The following is a 20,096-nucleotide window of genomic DNA, read 5'->3' as shown; positions in this document are numbered from 1 at the left end:
GCTGACCCAATTCATCCAAGAAGAGAAATGGAAATTTGAGAGGGCCAGGCAGATCAAGAAAGCGCAGTACAAGAAGGAGAAATTTTTGAAGAACAACACTGTCTCCATGACAACTGATGAACTCATAAAAGTCCACTCTGAAATCAAAACCCTCAGCGATGATTTCAATGCATACTATGCTGATTCACAAGAAGCCAAAGTCAGGTTTGTTAAACTGACTGAGAAGTTCACCAATGTTGCAGCCCTGTCGCAACAAGAAATTCCTCAGGCTGAAGCATCTGCTCAGCCTACTGAAGAACATGCCAGCACCACTAATGAAAATTAGGCTGTTGAAGAAAATGTGAGTTCTAGGGCTGATGACTCCATTTCAGCTGCTGAAGAAATTGCCAGGGCATCCACTAGTGGTGTGCGTGAAGAAACTAAAGAAGTCAGGACAACTACATCATTTGTGCCTGAAGAAAATCAACCAGATTCCTCTGCTCCTCCTGCGCCTACACCAACTCCAATCCTTCCATCTGCATCAGATGTGAAGAAGACCAAGGCTGCAGAGCATGCAGCTGTGAAGAAAAGGAAAGCATCAGCTACTTCAGATTCTTCAGCTCCGAAGAAGATGAAGCCTATGACAAGTTCATTTGCAAATCCAATTGATGCTCTTCCGATCTCAACCATGCCATCAAAGGACCTTGTTCCTTTCGGTGAAGAATATGAGATCCCTAGCGGATCTGATGAAGAAAATCATTCTGTTGCTTCGTCAGAGCAGATTTATGAAGAAATTGAAGTGGATGCAATCCCTTCAACACCTGTTGTCTCCTTGCCCATGCCTCAGTTCACAGTTGAAGAGGCTGGCGTTGAAGAAATGGAAGATGAAGATGTGGATATTGGGAGTACTACACCGGTGATGAATGATGACTTTTGGGAAAGTCAGCACCCCAATTCTCCACTCTTCACCCCTCTACAGCAAATTCCTCAGTCCCCAGCACCAACCGTTCAAATGGGCTCTGAGAAACTCATCCCACCTCATCTGTGCGTGAAGAAATTCCAGCCACTAGTGCTGAAGAAACTGCTGCTGCTGATCATGTGAACACGCAGACTGCCACTGAAGAGGAATCAGAAATTCCTCAGCCTAAAGAACCTGAGATTGCGATTCCTGAGGTTGTGATGCAACTCACTGACACTCCTCTGCCCAAGCCAAAGGATCCATTCTAACGCAAGCAAAAATTCAAGGCTGAAGATTTCTTCGGCGAGCATGTATTCTTCACAGACTACAACCCATATGATTCTGCTTGCATAAGGAAGAGGCGTTTCTGGACTACTAGTCAAGCTAATTTTTATTTCTCAGTGCTGTTTAACAAAGACAAAGTCTTCGATTATGCACACATTCCTCATGTGGATATGGAATCTCTGCCATGCTTCGAGCCAGTCCTCAGTGTTCTTCATGATGCTGGACTGTTAAACTTCTGCGCTGACATATATGATTGGAATGACGAACTCATTCTTCAATTCTATGCGACGCTGCACATCACAGGAGATTCTGAAAATGTGAACTCATGGGTGCTGAACTGGATGTCTGAAAACACTCATTACAAGGCACCAGCTTCTGAATTGCTTCGTGCCCTACCACTCAGTCCTCCCCTTGAAGCTGCTCGATGTGTCTACAGCGAACCTGAGCTTACAAATCATTACATGCAAGTGCTGATGAAGCCTTGAAGCCGGGGCAGGCCCCACGAACCAAATTCCTCGTCAAGGAACTTCTGTATGTGCCTCGGACTGTCTATCGCATTTTGACGAAGACACTGAGTCCTATCAAGGGCCACGACTAAAGTGATGAAGAAGTCGTTGGCATCATGAAGAATCTGCTTTTCAATATCATTCATGGCGTTCCCGTCAACTTCCATGATTTCTTCATGAGGACTCTGGCCAATATCGCTATGTCACCATTTGAGCTGAAGCCTTATGCACCTTGGATTATGAGATTCATCAGGACAAGGTCTTCACTCAACTACAAAGCCGATACACTGAACCACTGCAGCTACTTGCCTCCAATTGAAGTCCTCAAACGGACATTTTCCTCAGCTGATTACAAGGGCAAGGCCGCTGCTATTATAGATGAAGGCATTCGTCCATTGGATGGTCAATTTCGCAAGGCCGCATCCTATTCCACCAATGACGACTCTGCCACCCATGACTCTGCCGCCAACACAGCCAAGCAAAATCCTCAAGGCACAGCACCCAGGGTGATGACTGATCGTGGGTTACTCCTCAGTCTTCATGAAAAGGTTGATCGCAATCATAAATGGGTCAAGAGACAGCTTGGTTCAACTCTTCACAACATGACCTCAACCCATAATGCAGTAAAGAAAAATCAATACTACCTCCATGAAACCTTCAACCGTACCTAGGCTATTTTGTCTCATGTCTACAGCGAAGAAGATCTGAAGAAAATGGGTCTCAAGGAAGAATTTGACTGGTCTGTCCCTCCACCGAAGAAATACAAGAAGGTCAAGGTTCCTTCCTTGGTGGCCAGCTCCTATTCTTCATCGCGCGACACTGATGAACATAAAGACTTGGACGACACTGCGGCAGGCCCTACTTCAACGAACGACCCCGACAACGCTGGTGCTCCTTCATCAACTTGATATTCTTCAGGGGCGTTGTCCTCAGTTTCGATCCTTTTGGTCATTCGATGACAAAGGGGGAGAAAATTGAGCCAGTCTTCAAGCGGGTCTATTGCATGGTTTTTTTTGCTAAGTTACAACTCTCGTTCTTCTGAAACTTTATTGGATCGAGTTGTAAACTTAAACCCGATGGTGCTCTAATACTTTTGATACGTTATTCTGCATGCTTATTCCTCGTTAATATTATTGCACGCATGCTGAATTACATCAGTCACCATATTTCATATGAGTTACAAGATATAGGGGGAGATCTCCATGATTCAACTCTTCACATGTGCATTGCTTCAAAAGCAAATTCCTCACTATGCACATCTTCAGGGGGAGTTTCTCTATCTTGCAATCAAATTCCTCAATATCAGCATTTACACTTCATATGTTTATCCCCGTTGAAAACTTAACCTATATTGTCATCAATAACCAAAAAGGGGGAGATTGTAAGTGCATCTAGTGCCCTTTAGTGATTTTGGTGTATTGAAGACGTATAGGTTAAGGATCTAATGCATTTATGAGTGTACACAGGTCTATAAGTCTATAAGGAGTTTGATATTTACAAAGAAAGTCGACCCCTAAAAATGAAGTTCTTCGACTGAAGACTTTGGATTTCTGAAGACTTTCTAAAGACTTTGAAAGTGAAGAAATTGGTGTGACCTTGAAGACTTGGTATTCATTCGAGGAACATGAAGCGTGAAGACTTTTGTTTTCGTAGTTTCATTTTATCTTTCTTGAGTCATAGGAAACACCGTACTGTTAAAGGGGGTCGAGGAAATACTAAGGAAAATTTTCCAAGTGATGCTCAACTCAAAATCCTACACCTACCAATCCCTTCGAGTGAAGCCATTGGAAATCTCATACAGTTCAATCAATTTCTTCAGTGACAGAGACGTAGTTCTTCTGGTCTCTGAGGAATTTGTTCCGACTGAGGAGTTAGGAATTTGGTAGTACGGATTGCCTACACATTGAGGAACATGATAGCCCTAAGGAATTTGAGCCTCAAATTTCCGACCGTTGTTGTGCTGCGCGCCAGCTGTCCCAAAATATCTTATCCACCTAACGGTCATATCATTGAAGGGCATTTATGTCTTATCATGTCGGGCTGCTCCCTAGGCTATAAATAGCCGCCCCCTACAACCACTAGCTGGCTGGCTGCTTCGAGAGAAACTGACACTTGTCATTTGAGAGCAACCCATCCTCCGAGGACTTTGAGAGAAAATCGTCGAGTGAGGAAAAACCCAAACCCAAACACCCACAAACCCAAAGTAATTGAGCATCACTGAAGAGATTTATCCTGCATGGATCCGACACTTGTTACCTTTGAAGATTGTGCTTCTTCCAGACGGTTAGGCGTCATGGTCTAGAGCATCAGAGAGGAATTGTGGATCACCGAGTGACCGAGTTTGTGAAGGTTCGGAAGTCACCTGAAGACTTACCACGAGTGATTGGGCGAGGTCTGTATGACCTTAATTCAAGGAGAATACAGTGAGGACTGTGTGTCCTCAGGTTTAAATACCTAGACGCTCCAACCAGATGTACAACTAAGACAACAGTTGGAACTGGTCTACCAAATCATTGTCTTCACCAAGCCAACTGGTTCTATTTCCTCATCTCTTTCATTTCCTCATTACCGTGCTGTGTGCTTGTCATATCTGTGTTTGAAGACTTTGACTGAAGACTTTCTTCATTTCCTCAGTTCAATTTCTTCAGTCTTTTTGTCTTCATCCCGTGCTATCCTGTGATTACGCTTTCTGTACTCTGTGCTTGTCTTCATTTCATCATGATGACTATGCTTGTCTTCTATTATGTTTACTTCCGAGTACTTATTCCGCTGGAAGTAGTTCTTCGCTAAGGAATTTCCTCACTAGAAAATTCCTCAATGAAGAATTCATAAAAATCACCTATTCACCCCCCCTCTAGTCGATATAACGCACTTTCAATTGGTATCAGAGCAAGGTACTCCCTTGTTCTGTGTGATTTTGGTTTAACCACCTGGAGTTTTAGTTATGATGATCGCAGGTATGATCAAGGTCTCTGCTGGGTGTCCTACCTTCGATGGGACAGACTACCCCTACTGGAAGAATAAGATGCGAATGCATCTTGAGGCAATTGATAACGATCTCTGGTATGTTGTGGAAAATGGTGTTCCCTCAGTCACACCTTCTCTGAATGCTGCTGATGTGAAGAGATTCAAGCAACTTGATTCTCAAGCGAAGAATATCATATGTGGCTATCTGAGCAAAGGACAGTATGGAAGAGTGAGTGCTTTGGAAACACCTACAAACCCAAAGTGATTGAGCATCACTGAAGAGATTGATCCTGCGTGGATCTAACGCTTGTTACCTTTGAAGACTGTGCTTCTTCCAGATGGTTAGGCGTCATGGTCTAGAGCATCCAAGAGGAATTGTTGATCGCCGAGTGACCGAGTTTGTGAAGGTTCGGAAGTCACCTGAAGACTTACCACGAGTGATTGGACGAGGTCTGTGTGATTAGTTCAAGGAGAATACGGTGAGGACTGTGTGTCCTCAGGTTTAAATACCTAGCCGCTCCAACCAGATGTACAACTGAGACAGCAGTTGGAACTAGTCTACCAAATCATTGTCTTCACCAAGCCAACTAGTTCTATTTCCTCAACTCTTTCATTTCCTCATTACCGTGTTGTGTGCTTGTCATATCTGTGTTTGAAGACTTTGACTGAAGACTTTCTCTATTTCCTCAGTTCAATTTCTTCAGTCTGTTTGTCTTCATCCTGTGCTATCATGTGATTATGCTTTCTATACTCTGTGCTTGTCTTCATTTCATCATGATGACTATGCTTGTCTTCTACTCCCTCCGTTCCGAAATAATTGTCGTTGGGAGTTCCTCTCCGACCAGGTGAAAACACACAAGAGTACAGAAATACCCCTCGTTTGAAACAGATCGTCTTCCTCCTCCATCCGCGAGGCAGCACCCCTCCAGTCCAGGACTCCTCCATCCTCCGCCGGGCTCCTCCAGGTCAGCGCCCCTCCGTCGGGCTCCTCCAGGCCAGCGCCCCTCCGTCAGGCTCCTCCAGGCCAGCGCTCCTCTTTGCCCCTCCTCCAGGCTCCTCCAGGCCAGCGCTCCTCTTTGCCCCTCTGCCAGGCCCCTCGTCGCCCCTGCTTCTCCGCCGGGCTCCTCCAGGCCAGCGCTCACCTCCTGCCCCGCCTGACCCTGGCCAGCGCTCAACTCCTCCTCCGCCCCCACCTCCTCCACGGCTACGGCCAGGCCACCAGCGGCTCCATTCCAGTGAACTCCCCTGCTCTCTGCTCATCTTTGTGGTAGGCATCCTGCAAAATTGTTCATGTTACTTTTCAATCAAGAAATCAGGAATACTAGCAATATATCGATATCAAGATCATGATCTACTAGTTTTGGAAATGTTCACTCAGGAAATCAGTCAATGAGGATATCAAAATGTTTTGGTAATGGAGTAGTGTGCACATGTACATTGTCGCTAGGTGTGGGTACAAAATTACGGTATCTTGAGCATCCCCACCAACAGAATTACAGTTGAGAAAATTCAGCCAGGGCACAATTTCAAAACAGTAAGACCAGTCACAAAACAGAAAGTCTTGGTTTGAAAATGGTAGGTAGGTCACCTTACCAGCTTCTCTTTCTTTCATTCATTTCCATCACCATCACCTTGGCTCAAGTTCGCTTTCTTTCACACTATCAAAGGAATTTAGTTAGAAGTAACACTAAGTGAATCAAATTTGCAGATGATGTACTGAAAAGGGTGTTGTTTCTTGACAAGAAAAGGCAGGATTGATGTACTGAAAAGGGTGTTGTTTCTGAAACAATTGTCATATTATGAGTTCACCTAAGGAAATTAAGCTGGTTTCTGAAAGTTCAAATAAGGTGCACAAACCCTTAAGGTTCAAATAAGATGACCATGACAGTAAAAGTAATATTGACATGGAGTAAACATTAGCACTAATTGAAATGAGTAAACACTAGCAATATTAATAGAATTAAACACTAGCAATATTAATAGGAGTAAACAGAAATATTAGTACAAGTGCCATACTACTGCAAGTGCTAAATCTGATTTGGTCTTTTTGCAAGCTTTTACTCCTACACTACTCCTAATTAAATGGAGAAGATCTTGAACTAATGTAAGAGAAGAGAAAAAGGAGTGAGAAGCAAGAATTTAGTTAATTTTAATTAACTGGAAAAGGATTTAGTTGATCTTTACTCCTACACTAAATCTGGAATACTCCTACAGATCAGTAACCATGAACTTTCTCAATAACAGTACAGAAGGGCACAATATTGGGAAGTTTGTTAGTCTGGCATGGTAGCAACAGTAAAATATATACAAGCAGGCACTCCCTTCTCTATATATGAATTCAACTAAGAGATCCACTGATCTAACGCGCACAAATTCTTCATTAACCTAGGAAACTAATTATGGCTGGTAATGCTTCATTAACCTAGGAAACAAATTCTTGCTTTGACAGTAAACAGACAACAATTGACCATAACAATATTGTCACTGTTGCTTTGACAATAAGCAGACTGAATTTATATGTACTTCTTCTTCTTCTTCTTCTTGTACTTCTACTTCTACTTCTACTTCTACTTCATCTTACATATTCATATCTTCAGGAGAAAATGGATCTCCCAGATCTCAACTTCACTCCACCTGTAGAAGATGTGGATGAAATGGACGAAGATGCAGGAGAGCGAATGGAAGGAGATGAAATTGTTTAAGATCCAGGAGAGCGAATGGAAGGAGATGAAATTGTTCAAGATCCAGGTACAGTTACCGTTGATCATTCCATCATTTCGTCATTTGATCATTCCATCACTTCATCACTTGATCATTTCATTTAATCATTTCTCTGTTGTATGTATTGGTGCAGGTGTTGGGCAAGTTGCTAGGAAATATAAAACCCTCAATGACCAGCAAAAATTTGCTGCTTATGTAGCAATGCATACACTGTGTATGAGTAGAGGAGGCACTTTTTTGGGAACTGACAAGCAAGACATTGCAAATTTTTTCGGAGTGGGTGTTTGGAGTATACAAAGAATTTGGAGAAAAGCAATGAGGCAAATTAGCGAAGGTAAAGAGGTGGATGTTTCTAATAAAAAAAGGAAATTCTAGAAGAAAGCCTAAGGACATTAATCTAGAAAAAATCCTAACGATCCCATTAAACAAAAGGTCTACCATTAGGTCACTTGCTTGGCAACTGGGGTGTAGCCCTACCACACTTCATAGAAAGTTCATGTTAAACTAGATAAGGAGGCATACAAACTGCGTGAAGCCAGCTCTAAAGGACCAGAATAAGAAGGATAGGATGAAATTTTGTTTGTCGATGCTTGATGAGGCAACAACAGCAACACCAAGGCCTAAGTTCAAGACTATGCATAATGTTGTCCATATTGACGAGAAGTGGTTCAACATGACCAAGAAGAATAGAACCTATTATCTGCTGGACGGGGAGGAAGAGCCTACAAGGCCTATACATGGCAACTGTATTGGAAAGGTGATGTTCTTGACGGCCGTTGCTAGGCCGAGGTGGGACAGTGAAGGAAACGAGACCTTCTCTGGGAAAATCGGTATCTGGCCATTCGTGAAAGAAGTTCCTGCTCAAAGGAGAAGCGACAACAGGCCCAAAGGTACAATAGAGACAAAATCAATAAAGGTCGACAGAAAAGTGATGAGGGAGTTCCTGATAGAGAAGGTCTTGCCAGCAATACAAGCTATTTGGCCTGAAGGCGATGCTGGACAAACCATCTACATTCAGCAGGATAATGCTAAGCCCCATATCTTGCCAGATGATCAGGAATTTCTAGAAGCTGTCGCAAAAACTGGACTTGACATCAGAATAATACAACAGCCTCCCAACAGTCCTGATTTGAATGTGCTTGACCTTGGGTTTTTCAACTTGCTCCAATCCCTGACAGATTGTCTGAGTCCTAAAACACTACAAGACCTTATTAAGGGTGTTTTGGAGGAATTTGAAGGCTATGATGTTTACAAGCTCAACAGAATTTTCCTAACTCTACAGACGTGCATGATTGAGATCCTAAACCATGCAGGGGGCAATGGGTATAAAATACCCCATGTAAACAAGGAAAGGCTTGAGGGGATTGGGCAACTACCTCCAAGATTATCATGCCCTCTAGAGGTTTATGCAAATGCATTATACAACTTAGAGCTAATGGAGAGGGTTCAGTAATGGAATATGAGCTTGTGATGACGCTTGCGGTGAGGTTGTGATGCTAGTGATGATGCTTGTGATGCTTGCAATGAGGCTGTGATGCTAGTGATGAGGCTGTGATGCTAGTGATGATGCTTGTGATGCTTGCGATGAGGCTCTGATGCTAGTGATGAGGTTGTGAGGCAAGTGATGATGCTTGTGATGCTAGTGATGAGGTTGTGATGCTAGTGATGATGCTTGTGATGCTAGTGATGCTTGTCATGTCTGTAATAATCCATATTTGAGTATGTTGGAGTACGTTGTTTTTGTGGAGTATGTTGGAGTATGTCTAACTCCACTTGTATGTGTAACTCCACTTGTATGTCTCCACTTGTATTTTTACTCCATGTATTTTTTACTCCATACTCCATTTGTATGTGTATATTTCTACTACTCCATTTGTATGATCATTCGCTGATAGGAGAGTAGTAGGAGAGGAGAGGAGTGAATTCGAGAAGAGTATGTGAGAGGAATATGAGAGGAAAGGAGTGGAATAGAAGAGGAGAGGAGTGGGCTGGAATAGGAGAGGAGAGGAAAAAAAATTAATTTAACTTTAACACAAGATAAGAGAAGAGAGGAGAGAAGAGAGGAGAGATAAGAAGAGAGAAGAAGAGAGAAGATACTTTTCTTTAATTAATGCCAAGCTACTCTTTAACATCATTCTTTGGTTAAGTTACTCACAAGCTTCCATACTGCCAAGTTTGCTTATTGGCATTCTTTTAATTTTAGTCCTGCTCCTACTAATCCTACTCCTAATCCTAATTTTAAAAAACCTGCATTAAAAGGAGTATTTTGGCACTGGATGAAAAGGAGTATTAACAACTCCAAGCTGAGTACACAAATCTCTACAGCAAGCTACTCCAAGCAGTACTAAACCAACTAAGGTCACTTAAAGCAGTACTACACCAAAATACAAATACTGATGTCACTAATCTTTCCAAGCAGTACTACACTTACAGTAATCTCTGATAGGAGAGTAGTAGGAGAGGAGAGGAGTACTTGCAAGTCTACACTAAACACTACACTACTCCAAGAACTACTCATACTGTTGTTGCACTTGCTGAAAAGAGAAGAGAAGTCAAGAGAAGGAGGGTACTCCTGCTACAATTCATTTAATTTTAGTTAACTCAAGTTCATTTACTGAAAAAATCATTTAATTTTAATTAAAAAACAAGTTTCAGTTAATTAAAAAATCATTTAGTTTCATTTTAATTAATTAAAGAAAATGACTTGTTGAGAGGAAAGGAGTGGAATAGAAGAGAGAGGAGTGGAGTGGAATAAGAGAGGAGAGGAAAAAGTTTATTTTAATGCTGAAGTTTGGAAGTAAGGTCTGGAGTTTTTGATACTCAGGAAGGCTTGTGTTAAAATCAGAGGACTAGACTAAACAAAATGAAATACGCAAGGCCGCAGCAAGAACGCAACTCACTTCAACTAAACTAAACTGAACTTATTTAGCTACTGAAGAAATGAGCAGCGACTGAAGCAACTAAACTGCAGTTATAAGGAGGAGTAGCAAGCAGTGACTGAAACTGCAGATACGTCGAGGTTAACATTGACAACTACTGCAACTTTTCCTTATTACTCCAGCAAAACTACTGGAAAACTAACTGAATCTTTTCACTTGAATCAACTACTGCAACGAAATTCAGTGAATTAAGTATGCAGAGATACAACTACTACCATCAGAGAGAAACTACAGAATTAAGTATGCAGAGACAAGAGTACTGCAACCAAACTGAATATACTCCAACCAAACTGAGACAAGAGTACATCAGAGATACAGAGAGATACAAGTACTGCAACCAAACTGAATTAAGTACGGAGTATGCAGAGATACATGAGTACAACTAACTGCAGCCTTGTCGTCGCGGAGGTTCTGGCCGTGGAGGCCGCGCATGAGGGAGGCCAGCTGCTCGTCCTCCTCCATCTGCTTCCGCACCCGCTTGATCTCCTTGGACACGTCCCCGAACCTCTGCATAGCATATCCATGTCCACCCAGAGCAGAAAGCGCAACGCGTGTCATGTCAGTCAGTCAGTGCGTGTCATCGTCAGAGGTACTGTAATTAATCAAGAAGCCGGAGCGGAGGGGGCTTACGGTGGACTGGATGGTGTTGGCCCTGGTCCTGCCGGTGCGTGGGGCCGGTGGCGAGGGAGGGGGCCTGGGCTCGGTGGCTACAGCGAGCACGCGGCAGAGGCAGCGCTGGTGTTGGTGCGTGGAGTGGCGCGGGAGCGGGGAGACGAGCCCGGCCACGACGCGGCCCCGGCCGAACCCCCCTCACTGCAGTAGGTGCAGCGCGGACGCCGACGCTGCCGTTGCAGGCGAGCAGCACCAGCTTCGCGTACGCGGCGTCGGCGGCCATCCCCTTTGCCCTTCTTCTTCCTGGCAGCAATGACCAACTGTGTCAAGTGCGTCCGTCGCCCAGAAGCTCACCTCTGCACCGCATCCACCGTCTCCATCGCTAGATCCAGAGCAGGTGCACGCAGATCAAGCGGTGGCGCACGCGGATCCAGCGCCTCCGTCGCCCAGAAGCTCGCCGCCGGTGCAAAAATCCAAGCTTTGACCTCGGATGTGGGATGTGAGTGTTGTGGGGTGCGAGTGGAGGCGGGAGAAAGATGGCGGCGACGGGGAGAGATGGTGGCCGGCGAGGTGGGCAAGGTGGGCAAGGTGGTTGCCGGCGAGGTGGGCGAGGTGGGCGAGGTGGTTGCCGGCGAGGTTGGCGAGAAGAGAGAGGCGACGGGGAGAAGAGAAAGCAATGAGTGAGGAGCGAGTGAGTGCCGACGCGAGGGTAAAAGTGGAAAGCGCAAAAAAATCGTAGCGTGCCGAAACTTGTACTAGTTTTCTCCACCAACAATTATTTCGGAACAGAGGGAGTATTATGTTTACTTCTGAGTACTTATTCCGCTGCAAGTAGTTCTTCGCTAAGGAATTTCCTCACTAGCAAATTCCTCAGTGAAGAATTCATAAAAGTCGCCTATTCACCCCCTCTAGTCGATATAACGCACTTTCAGGGGGGGTGTGGCTATTGGTGCTGCTTGGTCACAGGTACCCCTGTCAATCAGCAGTCGGCCGATCGGCCAGCTGCCAGCCGACAGTGTGCGGGCCCCACCATGGTTGTCTTCTTCCTCCCTTCTCCTTTCTTCTCCCACGCGGCCAGCTCTCTGTTCTTTCTTCTTCTCCTCTTTCTTACACGAAATGCTTCCAATTTCTACACCAAACTGAGCCGGTTTTTTGCGGATTTGGCACCGTGAATGGGTTCTACATAGTTAGGGGAGCCAAGCAAGACCTCAATCTACTGATGGGGTAGCTCGTGGTGAGCATTTTGTTGGAGCTTTTTTTGAGCACATTGGTGGAGGTTCTGGCAGCGGTGGAGGTGGACGTGGTGGTGGTGAAGCTCGGGCAGTGTGGTGGAGGTGAAGCTTTGGCAGTTTGCTGGAGTTTCCGACTCCGGTTCCGGTGATTGATGGCCACCGTTTGTCGTTCGCTCGCACGCTTCAAGGGTATATTTCAACACACATTTTATCTTTCGTAGTTGCTCCGGTAGTATTCGGTAATATGTTTCGATGTGAAATAAGTTAGGTGTGCGAGTATTGTTATTTGCTCCGGTAGTATCCGTAATATATTTAGATGTCAACTATTTAGGCCAACTCCACCGTGCGACCCCATCTTGTCCGAGTGCGTCCGTTTGGGGTAGAGCGGACGAATAGCGCGGCCCAACACGCGGCCCCAAACGGACAAATGTCTGGATTTCGTTCGTTTTCAACCCATCCCCGGCCCAAACTTGTGCCGAGTTTGGGGTGAAACGGACATCGTGCGGACGGGCTCGCCGCACACCCTTGTCCTCCCGTGGCCCGCCTGTCAGGGACACTAGCAGTCCCTTCGCTTCCAACGCCTCCACCCCTCTCCCTCCCGCCCCCCGCCGCCGCCGCTATTTTCCGGCCGCCTCCTCACCGTGCAGGCCACGGCCGTCCGTACCAAACCACGTCTCGACATGGCCGCCAATACGCCCGCGCTTTCACCGTAGTTTTGGCCGTCGATCGGAGGAGGTTTGGCCGTCGCCGTCGTAGCCGGTGGCAGAGGGGATACGACCGCCGGCGACATACCACGGCGGCCGCGGCAGCTTCCGACGAGAGCTCCAGAGTGGCCAGTAGCCGGCCACCAACCACCCCTGCTGCGTCAAGGTGATCATTGCAGCCTCTTTGCTACCACGACCGCAAGGTGTTCGACACTTTGCCCACAAAGTATGGACAGTGGAGATGAGTTTTTCTTCCACCACTTCATTTGTTCATCGGACGATTCGTCGTCAGATGATGAAGATCTTGTGGTGGCTGCACTGGTCGTTCATGACCACATTCAACGGCAGCTTCCTCGGTACAGGGGGTCACTCCCTGGCCGTGCTCCCAACCTGAACCGCAACAGGGAGAGAGGCCACGCCATGTTCTATGCCGATTACTTTGCCAACACCCCGCTCTTCAAGCCGGATAAATTCCGTCGCCGTTTTCTAATGGTAAGGCATGTGTTCAATCGTATCCGAGAGGGAGTGGTTGCTCATGACCCATACTTCGAGTGCAGGACGGATGCCTTTGGCAAGCTTGGATTCTCCTCTTACCAGAAATGCACCGCGGCCATCCGCATGCTTGCATATGGAATTCCAGGCGATCTGGTGGATGAGTATGTGCGTATGAGTGAGACAACATGTCTGATGTCAATGTACAAGTTCTGCCAGGCTGTGATCAATGTGTTTGGCCTAGAGTACTTGAGGCAGCCAACTGTCGCTGATACAGAGAGATTGTTGGCGACCAACGCAGCTAGAGGCTTTCCAGGCATGCTTGGCAGCATAGATTGTATGCAGTGGGAGTGGAAGAACTGTCCATTTGCTTGGCAGGGCCAGTACATGGGGCATGTCAAAGCATGCACTGTCATATTAGAAGTGGTGGCTTCGTAGGATCTTTGGATATGTCATTCTTTCTTCGGCATGGCAGGTTCTCACAATGATATCAACATGCTGCGGCGTTCTCCAGTCTTCGCAAGGCTTGCAGAAGGCCACTCCCCACCTGTCAACTTTGAGATCAACGACCACCAGTACAACAAGGGATACTATCTGGCTGATGGTATATATCCTCAGTGGTCAACTTTTGTGAAGACAATCTCGAAACCCCAAGGTGAGAAGAGAAAGAGATTTGCCCAAATGCAAGAGAGTGCTAGAAAGGATGTGGAACGTGCTTTTGGTGTGCTTCAATCTCGGTGGGGTATCGTTCAAAACCCTGCACTGTCATGGAATGAAACGAAGCTTTGGGAGGTGATGACTGCTTGTGTGATCATGCACAACATGATCGTCGAGGATGAGCGTGATGAGAGTATCTTCGACCAAGGATTTGATTATCAAGGTGAAAATGTTGAGCCCCTGCACCAACAACCGGCCACATTTGAACAGTTTGTCCAATTCCATCGTGAGCTGCGTGATTGGCACACTCATTTGGATCTTCAAAATGACTTGGTTGAGCATGTGTGGGATCACATTGGCAACCAATAGATGTATTGGTTCATTTTATGTTCATTCAAAACAATTTCGATTTGGTTGTATAACTATTTTATTAGAGACAATTTCGATTGGGTTGTTAAACTATTTTTATTTTCAGACAATTAATATTTGGACGTGCAAACTAGTTTTCATATGAAAACATGGGCATTTTTTGCCCTGGTGGATAGGATGGGTGAAAGGATCGATATGGTTGACTAGAGGGGGGGTGAATAGGCAACTACCAATTTTTACTTTTCTTTACCAAATTAAACTTTGCATCAAAGTAGGTTATCTAGATGTGCAACTAGGTGAGCAACCTATATGATGCAATAACAACAAGCATACAAGCAAGCAAGAGAAGTAACACTAAAGAGCTTGCACAAGTAAACATAAGAGATAACCAAGAGTGGATCCGGTGAAGAGGAGGATGTGTTACCGAAGTTCCTTCCTTTTGAGGGGAAGTACGTCTCCGTTAGAGCGGTGTGGAGGCACAATGCTCCCCAAGAAGCCACTAGGGCCACCGTATTCTCCTCACGCCCTCACACAATGTGAGATGCCGTGATTCCACTATTGGTGCCCTTGAAGGCGGCGACCGAACCTTTACAAGCAAGGTTGGGGCAATCTCCACAACTTAATCGGAGGCTCCCAACAAAACCATGAAGCTTCACCACAATGGACTATGGCTCCGTGGTGACCTCAACCGTCTAGGGTGCTCAAACACCCAAAAGTAACAAGATCCGCTAGGGATGAGTGGGGGAATCGAAAATCCCTTGGTGGAAGTGTAGATCGGGGCCTTCTCAACCACTCCCGAGCAAATCAACAAGTTTGATTGGCTAGAGAGATAGATCGGGCGAAAATGGAGCTTGGAGCATTTAATGGAGCTTGAGCAATAAATGGAGCTTGAGGGGGAAGAGGTAGGTCAAAGGGAAGAAGGGGACCCCCTTTTATAGTGGGGGCAACAATCCAACCGTTGCCCCTCACCAACCAGCCCCGCACAGGGCGGTACTACCGCTAAGAGGGGGCGGTACTACCGCTAGGTCAGCAGTACTGCCGCACCAGCCAGCGGCACTGCCGCGCAGAGGAGACTAGTAGGGAAAAGGACCCAACGCGGTACTACCACGGTGGTAGGGGCGGTACTACCGCTCCTGGAACGGTACTACCGCCTCTACAACCGCAACTAGTGCCGCAAAACCCGACACGAGAAAAAGACCCCTCGAATCGAGGCGGTAGGAGCCAGACTGCCCAGCGGTACTACGACAGCGGGGTCATGGGCGGTACTACCGCTGAGGAGCGGTGCTGCCGCTTGTGACCCTTCGGCCGTACTACCGCTTGTAGTGCGGTACTACCGCTGGGACACATAAGAGAGAGAGAGAGAGAGAATCTCTCCAAAGAGGCTGAGGACGAGGCAGTGGTGCCAGGCACCCCAGCGGTACTACTGCTATGGAGACACGGGCGGTACTACCGCTGTGGAGCGATACTGCCGCTTGTGGCTCCTCAGCGGTACTACCGCTGGGTGGCGCGGTACTACCGCAGGGACCCAAACAGGACAAGGAAGAGAGGAGAGATCTCTTCAATGGAATGGAAAATCTCGGAGGGTGAGAAGCTGATGTGTACGTGTTGATTCCACCCATGCAATACCCCAGCGGACCCCCTCTTGATAGTACGGTGCCCTCTACGCAACTAGTCCACCGAGAGAGAAACAAAAGAGCTACACCGTCTTGAAAGACACTCCGAGGGGAAGAAAACGTCTCGTGCCAGGGGAGAATCTATGAACTATTCAAAGCACATGATTAGTCCGCAAACATGTTGTCATCAATCACCAAAACTACCTTGAGAGAGATATGCCGTAACAATCTCCCCCTTTTTGGTGGATTGATGACAACTAGGGATTTGCGCAAGGAAAATAAATAAATGTAAGAAAACTAAGAACTACAAAATATAGACGGGCTCCCCCAGAATGTGTGCATCTAGTGAGAGGAGCATTCAGAAAGCAAGACACACACATCCGGATCAACACTCCCCCTATATTTTATAGTCCAACAATTCTAAGCACAAGATATATGAGAGAAGAGTATAAAACAGGACAAGCATGCAACTCATAATAAACTATAGTACTGAATAGACATAAGTAATAAGGTAGCGATAGGGAGCATATGTCTCACACCATATGTCTAGAACTTAGGTCTCACAGGCACCAAACCAAACCAAACAAAGACACCGAGAGAACACACAAGAAAACACAAGACGACACACACACTCAAAGCACGGCAACAACACAAATCCCTACACTCTCTCCCCCTTTGGTAGCGAGACACCAAAAAGGGCAAAGAGTGACGCTACGACTCCAGGTGATGAGAAGATGAGGATCTCGAACATCACATCTCAGCGTGATCGTCTACATCTCCATCGTGGGTCAAAAAGTGCTCGGCATCGGAGTCGGTCCAAGGGCAATGCTGATGAATCCATTCCTCCTCTTCAGTGATCTGACCCTCAGAGCCACTGACAACTGTCGCTCCCATCTGACGCATGAGCTCCTTGTGGCATATCCTGGCATGCTTCTCCGCCACATGAGTCATGTACTGACCATGAGACTCCATGCAGAAGAGCTTCTTCATCTTGCGTTTAAGCTTCTGTGCCCATGACGGTTCTGAACTAGAGGGCCCAAAGTTCTCATGAGCATCAGTGGCAGCCCCACCCTCGGTCCCCATGGCAGCAGCAGCAGCAGACAGACCCCCTGTATGAGGCGCTGGGGTGACCCAATTGTCCTTCTTCCTCAGACACTTGATCTCATGAGAAACCAAGTCTCCAGTTTCTAGCAACGCTCTGGGATAGATCTGTGCCCAGGCCCTCTCAATGAGCCTCATGATGAATGGACCATATATCGGGCACTTGCGCTCAGACACGGCAGAGAGAAGTTCAGACCACATGACATGAGAAATATCCAGGCTCTCTCCAGTGTTTGCTTCCTTCTCATGCTGACAGAACAGAAGCATGTCCACGAGATAAGAGTGGACCATATCCAGATTCCCGATGCGAGGAAAGAGAGTCTCACGGAAGATATGATGAAGAATGTCCAGATATGGAGACAACTCATAGGTTTTCTTCTCAGTCACTGAGTGAACTTTCATAGTGCAGTAGGGCCGAAGGGCTTGCTTGTGGGTGGACGTATCATTGCGGTGAGGGTGGAAACCGACTGGAGTCTCAAGCCCGTGATCCACCACATCAAGTAACTCCATGAAAGCCTTCCACTTGACAGAAAGCAGCTTGCCATTGGTCATCCATGTCAGAGTTCTGTCGGCATCTGTCCCAAGATGAACGGTGGCAAAGAATTGAGCCACCAAATCTGCATCGAAATCCTTGTTGAATTGCATGATCCTGAGAATGTTCAGCTGAGTGCACATCTAAAGGGCTTCGCCAAAGTACTCCAGGTCCTTCTCCATAGCATCAGTGTCAATGGAGCGAACATCAACAAAGAGATTCTTCTTGGCCTTGATCACATCAAAATAGAAGGCAAACTGAAAACGGTTCTAGAACGGGCGGTTGACCAAAGTGGGTTCTTGGTCCACCTCATAGGGATTGCGGCGACGCTTTTCCCAAAACTCCTTGTTGGTCATCTCAGTCACAGTCTTCCCCTTTGGCTTGTTGGCGAATCTCTTCGATTGTTGAGGAGGTGGAGGAACACTTGCAGATGCGCTTGCTGGAGGCGGTTGGGTGCTCGAGGAACCACCGGCTGGCTCAGAGGTGCAGTAGCGTTTTGATGTTGCACGCCCGGGGTTGATACGGCGAGCTTGATGCTCAGAAGGGTCATCACCTGGAGCCAAACACAAGAACACGCAAAACAACCAGAAAGAACGAGCATAAGCCAACAAACACAACAAAAATAATCAAGGTAAGGTAGGAATTTGATGGAATTTGGCATGCAGCGGTAGTACCGTGACATGCCCGCGGTAGTATCTCCCAAGCGGTAGTACCGCCCCAAAGAGAGCGGTAGTATGGCTCGAGGCGGAGAAACAACAGTTTCCTACAGCACGAGGCGGAGAAACAGTGGTTTCCTACTACCGTGGTCAGATCCGGCACTACCGGCCTGCCAAATTCAAAAATATTCCTACCAAACTCTAATCGAGATAGTCTAGTTGCCTTCTCCAACCAACTCAAGCCTAGATTTAGCCAAAAATCTAGAGATGCAACCACCATTGCCCCTAAGAAACAAGATCTGAAAATGAGACAAAAGGAAAGAAGGAACGGGGGCAATACCGGCATCCATGGCAAGAGAACGGGGTGGGGATCGACTCCACCAAAGGAAATGGAGAGGTATGCCCCGGAGACGGAGATCCGCCGGAGCCCTCCCGCGGCGAGTGGAGGCTGGAGAGATGAAGAAGAAAGAGGGGGGCGAATGGGTATGGGGGAGAAGAAACCTCCCCCTGCCCCGATATAACCCCTGGTCCCGTCCCTCAGCGGTAGTACCGTGCTGGGGGGTGGTAGTACCGCTTATGAGCGGTAGTACCGCGCACCACCAGCGGTAGTACCGCCCAGCATGCCACGGCAACCAAACAAACAAGGCTTTTGCTCGAAGGAAAGACACAAACGGCAAGAAAAGAGAGCACACGAGCAAACGACCAAGACACACCTCTTCAAAAGAGGGCGGTGGCCGAGGCCACCTATGTTTGAGTCAAGAGGTATGGCAGCGCGAAGATTTTAACCTTGGGCCCATGACCAAAACTCGTCTTTGAAACACAAGTACCATCAACAATGGCTAAAGTGAAAGACTTGATCAATTTATGCATAATGGGGGGAGGGAGAGTTCATTGAGAGAACAACACTCCCCCTATGTCCATGCCTACACCTAAACTAGACAACAAATTAAGCGTGGTGGGGTGTGCAAGGGTTCAAGCCACATTGCTCGAATCAATGATATTTAGCTCATGCCTTAACTCACGAAATCTTGCTTCATCCAAGGGCTTCATGAAAATATCTGCAAGGTTGTCATGAGTGTTGACATAGTTGAGCTCGATCTCTCCTCGCCTAATGTGATCCCGGATGAAGTGATACCGAATCTCAATATGCTTCGTCTTGAAGTGTTGCACCGGGTTAAGAGAGATCTTGATGGCACTTTCATTGTCACACCAAAGAGGCACTTTGTCACAAGTGACATCGTAATCCTTTAAAGTTTGCCTCATCCATAGGAGTTGTGCACAACAACTACCGGCGGCAACATACTCCGCCTCAGTGGACGAGAGATACACACAACTTTGCTTTTTGGAAGACCAACTTACCAAAGAGCAACCAAGGAATTGGCACCCTCCGGAAGTGTACTTCCTATCCACTTTGTCTCCCGCCCAATCGGAATCAAGGTACCCTACAATCTTGAAGTTTGATCCTCTTGGGTACCATAAGCCAAAGTTTGGAGTATGAGCCAAATATCGAAAGATTTGTTTGACCGCCACATACTGACTTTCCTTAGGTGTGGCTTGTAACCGTGCACAAATTCCCACACTCAACATGATGTCCGGTCTAGATGCACAAAGGTAAAGCAAGGATCCAATCATGGAACGATATACCTTTTGATCCACCACTTTACCATTGGGATCTAAGTCAAGTTGGCACTTGGTGGGCATTGGAGTGGAAGCCGACTTGACATCGCTTAGCTTGAATCACTTGAGCATGTCTTGAGTGTATTTGGATTAATT

The 20,096-nt window shown here is 46.6% G+C and overlaps 1 long non-coding RNA gene across 1 annotated transcript; it reads right to left on the bottom strand.

The window, feature by feature from the left end:
- Positions 1 to 5,882: 5,882 nt before the first annotated feature.
- Positions 5,883 to 11,062, bottom strand: LOC119298381. Its single transcript, XR_005145847.1, has 4 exons — positions 10,986 to 11,062; positions 10,743 to 10,862; positions 6,289 to 6,353; positions 5,883 to 5,971 (listed from the first exon to the last, which is right to left on the bottom strand). It is a non-coding gene; the product is annotated as an uncharacterized LOC119298381 (long non-coding RNA).
- Positions 11,063 to 20,096: the final 9,034 nt, after the last annotated feature.

The sequence above is a fragment of the Triticum dicoccoides genome, chromosome 5A (assembly GCF_002162155.2).
Source record: "Triticum dicoccoides isolate Atlit2015 ecotype Zavitan chromosome 5A, WEW_v2.0, whole genome shotgun sequence".
NCBI classification, from domain to species: domain Eukaryota; kingdom Viridiplantae; phylum Streptophyta; class Magnoliopsida; order Poales; family Poaceae; genus Triticum; species Triticum dicoccoides.
Note: the sequence above shows the minus strand (reverse complement) of the source record. Positions and strands in the feature narration are given on the sequence as shown.